Genomic DNA, 6,000 nt, shown 5'->3' with positions numbered 1-6,000 from the left:
CTCGAACACCTATACGGATTCTCCTGCACAGTGGCAGATATGTAAATACGGGGTTTACATACCATTTCTTGCGCATTACGGTTCGAACACTCGAACACCTATACGGATTCTCCTGCACAGTGGCAGATATGTAAATACGGGGTTCCGTACCATTTCTTGCGCAATACGGTTCGAACACTCGAACAGCTATACGGATTCTCCTGCACAGTGGCAGATATGTAAATACGGGGTTTACATACCATTTCTTGCGCATTACGGTTCGAACACTCGAACACCTATAAGGATTCTCCTGCACAGTGGCAGATATGTAAATACGGGGTTTACATACCATTTCTTGCGCATTACGGTTCTAACACTCAAACACCTAAACGGATTCTCCTGCACAGTGGCAGATATGTAAATACGGGGTTTCCGTACCATTTCTTGCGCATTACGGTTCGACCACTCGAACACCTATACGGATTCTCCTGCACAGTGGCAGACATATAAATACGGGGTTTACATACCATTTCTTGCGCATTACGGTTCGAACACTCGAACACCTATACGGATTATCCTGCACAGTGGCAGATATGTAAATACGGGTTTTCCGTACCATTTCTTGCGCAATACGGTTCGAACACCCGAACACCTATACGGATTCTCCTGCACAGTGGCAGATATGTAAATACGGGGTTTCCGTAGCATTTCTTGCGCATTACGGTTCTAACACTCGAACACCAATACGGATTCTCCTGCACAGTGGCAGATATGTAAATACGGGGTTTCCGTACCATTTCTTGCGCAATACGGTTCGAACACTCGAACAGCTATACGGATTCTCCTGCACAGTGGCAGATATGTAAGTACGGGGTTTACATACCATTTCTTGCGCATTACGGTTCGAACACTCGAACACCTATAAGGATTCTCCTGCACAGTGGCAGATATGTAAATACGGGTTTTCCGTACCATTTCTTGCGCAATACGGTTCGAACACTCGAACACCTATACGGATTCTCCTGCACAGTGGCAGATATGTAAATACGGGGTTTACATACCATTTCTTGCGCATTACGGTTCGAACACTCGAACACCTATACGGATTCTCCTGCACAGTGGCAAATATGTAAATACGGGGTTTCCGTACCATTTCTTGCGCATTACGGTTCGAACACTCGAACAGCTATACGGATTCTCCTGCACAGTGGCAGATATGTAAATACGGGGTTTCCGTACCATTTCTTGCGCAATACGGTTCGAACACCCGAACAGCTATACGGATTCTCCTGCACAGTGGCAAATATGTAAATACGGGGTTTACATACCATTTCTTGCGCATTACGGTTCGAACACTCGAACACCTATAAGGATTCTCCTGCACAGTGGCAGATATGTAAATACGGGGTTTACATACCATTTCTTGCGCATTACGGTTCTAACACTCAAACACCTATACGGATTCTCCTGCACAGTGGCAGATATGTAAATACGGGGTTTCCGTACCATTTCTTGCGCATTACGGTTCGAACACTCGAACACCTATACGGATTCTCCTACACAGTGGCAGACATATAAATACGGGGTTTACATACCATTTCTTGCGCATTACGGTTCGAACACTCGAACACCTATACGGATTGTCCTGCACAGTGGCAGATATGTAAATACGGGTTTTCCGTACCATTTCTTGCGCAATACGGTTCGAACACTCGAACACCTATACGGATTCTCCTGCACAGTGGCAGATATGTAAATACGGGGTTTCCATACCATTTCTTGCGCATTACGGTTCTAACACTCGAACACCTATACGGATTCTCCTGCACAGTGGCAGATATGTAAATACGGGGTTCCGTACCATTTCTTGCGCATTACGGTTCGAACACTCGAACACCTATACGGATTCTCCTGCACAGTGGCAGATATGTAAGTACGGGGTTTCCGTACCATTTCTTGCGCAATACGGTTCGAACACTCGAACAGCTATACGGATTCTCCTGCACAGTGACAGATATGTAAATACGGGGTTTACATACCATTTCTTGCGCATTACGGTTCGAACACTCGAACACCTATAAGGATTCTCCTGCACAGTGGCAGATATGTAAATACGGGGTTTACATACCATTTCTTGCGCATTACGGTTCTAACACTCAAACACCTATACGGATTCTCCTGCACAGTGGCAGATATGTAAATACGGGGTTTCCGTACCATTTCTTGCGCAATACGGTTCGAACATTCGAACACCTATACGGATTCTCCTGCACAGTGGCAGATATGTAAATACGGGGTTTAGATACCATTTCTTGCGCATTACAGTTCGAACACTCGAACACCTATACGGATTCTCCTGCACAGTGGCAGATATGTAAATACGGGGTTTCCGTACCATTTCTTGCGCATTAAGGTTCGAACACTCGAACACCTATACGGATTCCCCTGCACAGTGGCAGATATGTAAATACGGGGTTTCCGTACCATTTCTTGCGCAATACGGTTCGAACACTCGAACACCTATACGGATTCTCCTGCACAGTGGCAGATATGTAAATACGGGGTTTACATACCATTTCTTGCGCATTACGGTTCGAACACTCGAACACCTATACGGATTCTCCTGCACAGTGGCAGATATGTAAATACGGGGTTCCGTACCATTTCTTGCGCAATACGGTTCGAACACTCGAACAGCTATACGGATTCTCCTGCACAGTGGCAGATATGTAAATACGGGGTTTACATACCATTTCTTGCGCATTACGGTTCGAACACTCGAACACCTATAAGGATTCTCCTGCACAGTGGCAGATATGTAAATACGGGGTTTACATACCATTTCTTGCGCATTACGGTTCTAACACTCAAACACCTAAACGGATTCTCCTGCACAGTGGCAGATATGTAAATACGGGGTTTCCGTACCATTTCTTGCGCATTACGGTTCGACCACTCGAACACCTATACGGATTCTCCTGCACAGTGGCAGACATATAAATACGGGGTTTACATACCATTTCTTGCGCATTACGGTTCGAACACTCGAACACCTATACGGATTATCCTGCACAGTGGCAGATATGTAAATACGGGTTTTCCGTACCATTTCTTGCGCAATACGGTTCGAACACCCGAACACCTATACGGATTCTCCTGCACAGTGGCAGATATGTAAATACGGGGTTTCCGTAGCATTTCTTGCGCATTACGGTTCTAACACTCGAACACCAATACGGATTCTCCTGCACAGTGGCAGATATGTAAATACGGGGTTTCCGTACCATTTCTTGCGCAATACGGTTCGAACACTCGAACAGCTATACGGATTCTCCTGCACAGTGGCAGATATGTAAGTACGGGGTTTACATACCATTTCTTGCGCATTACGGTTCGAACACTCGAACACCTATAAGGATTCTCCTGCACAGTGGCAGATATGTAAATACGGGTTTTCCGTACCATTTCTTGCGCAATACGGTTCGAACACTCGAACACCTATACGGATTCTCCTGCACAGTGGCAGATATGTAAATACGGGGTTTACATACCATTTCTTGCGCATTACGGTTCGAACACTCGAACACCTATACGGATTCTCCTGCACAGTGGCAAATATGTAAATACGGGGTTTCCGTACCATTTCTTGCGCATTACGGTTCGAACACTCGAACAGCTATACGGATTCTCCTGCACAGTGGCAGATATGTAAATACGGGGTTTCCGTACCATTTCTTGCGCAATACGGTTCGAACACTCGAACAGCTATACGGATTCTCCTGCACAGTGGCAAATATGTAAATACGGGGTTTACATACCATTTCTTGCGCATTACGGTTCGAACACTCGAACACCTATAAGGATTCTCCTGCACAGTGGCAGATATGTAAATACGGGGTTTACATACCATTTCTTGCGCATTACGGTTCTAACACTCAAACACCTATACGGATTCTCCTGCACAGTGGCAGATATGTAAATACGGGGTTTCCGTACCATTTCTTGCGCATTACGGTTCGAACACTCGAACACCTATACGGATTCTCCTACACAGTGGCAGACATATAAATACGGGGTTTACATACCATTTCTTGCGCATTACGGTTCGAACACTCGAACACCTATACGGATTGTCCTGCACAGTGGCAGATATGTAAATACGGGTTTTCCGTACCATTTCTTGCGCAATACGGTTCGAACACTCGAACACCTATACGGATTCTCCTGCACAGTGGCAGATATGTAAATACGGGGTTTCCATACCATTTCTTGCGCATTACGGTTCTAACACTCGAACACCTATACGGATTCTCCTGCACAGTGGCAGATATGTAAATACGGGGTTTCCGTACCATTTCTTGCGCATTACGGTTCGAACACTCGAACACCTATACGGATTCTCCTGCACAGTGGCAGATATGTAAATACGGGGTTCCGTACCATTTCTTGCGCAATACGGTTCGAACACTCGAACAGCTATACGGATTCTCCTGCACAGTGGCAGATATGTAAATACGGGGTTTACATACCATTTCTTGCGCATTACGGTTCGAACACTCGAACACCTATACGGATTCTCCTGCACAGTGGCAGATATGTAAATACGGGGTTTCCGTACCATTTCTTGCGCAATACGGTTCGAACACTCGAACACCTATACGGATTCTCCTGCACAGTGGCAGATATGTAAATACGGGGTTTAGATACCATTTCTTGCGCATTACAGTTCGAACACTCGAACACCTATACGGATTCTCCTGCACAGTGGCAGATATGTAAATACGGGGTTTCCGTACCATTTCTTGCGCATTAAGGTTCGAACACTCGAACACCTATACGGATTCCCCTGCACAGTGGCAGATATGTAAATACGGGGTTTCCGTACCATTTCTTGCGCAATACGGTTCGAACACTCGAACACCTATACGGATTCTCCTGCACAGTGGCAGATATGTAAATACGGGGTTTACATACCATTTCTTGCGCATTACGGTTCGAACACTCGAACACCTATACGGATTCTCCTGCACAGTGGCAGATATGTAAATACGGGGTTCCGTACCATTTCTTGCGCAATACGGTTCGAACACTCGAACAGCTATACGGATTCTCCTGCACAGTGGCAGATATGTAAATACGGGGTTTACATACCATTTCTTGCGCATTACGGTTCGAACACTCGAACACCTATAAGGATTCTCCTGCACAGTGGCAGATATGTAAATACGGGGTTTACATACCATTTCTTGCGCATTACGGTTCTAACACTCAAACACCTAAACGGATTCTCCTGCACAGTGGCAGATATGTAAATACGGGGTTTCCGTACCATTTCTTGCGCATTACGGTTCGACCACTCGAACACCTATACGGATTCTCCTGCACAGTGGCAGACATATAAATACGGGGTTTACATACCATTTCTTGCGCATTACGGTTCGAACACTCGAACACCTATACGGATTGTCCTGCACAGTGGCAGATATGTAAATACGGGTTTTCCGTACCATTGCTTGCGCAATACGGTTCAAACACTCGAACACCTATACGGATTCTCCTGCACAGTGGCAGATATGTAAATACGGGGTTTACATACCATTTCTTGCGCATTACGGTTCTAACACTCGAACACCTATACGGATTCTCCTGCACAGTGGCAGATATGTAAATACGGGGTTTCCGTACCATTTCTTGCGCATTACGGTTCGAACACTCGAACACCTATACGGATTCTCCTGCACAGTGGCAGACATATAAATACGGGGTTTACATACCATTTCTTGCGCATTACGGTTCGAACACTCGAACACCTATACGGATTGTCCTGCACAGTGGCAGATATGTAAATACGGGTTTTCCGTACAATTTCTTGCGCAATACGGTTCGAACACTCGAACACCTATACGGATTCTCCTGCACAGTGGCAGATATGTAAATACGGGGTTTACATACCATTTCTTGCGCATTACGGTTCGAACACTCGAACACCTATACGGATTCTCCTGCACAGTGGCAGATATG

Source organism: Camellia sinensis, unplaced genomic scaffold, assembly GCF_055761805.1.
Source record: "Camellia sinensis isolate YWXY unplaced genomic scaffold, ASM5576180v1 Unanchor4, whole genome shotgun sequence".
Lineage (NCBI taxonomy): Eukaryota > Viridiplantae > Streptophyta > Magnoliopsida > Ericales > Theaceae > Camellia > Camellia sinensis.
The sequence above is the reverse complement of the archived record's forward strand: the minus strand, read 5'-3'. Positions refer to the sequence as shown.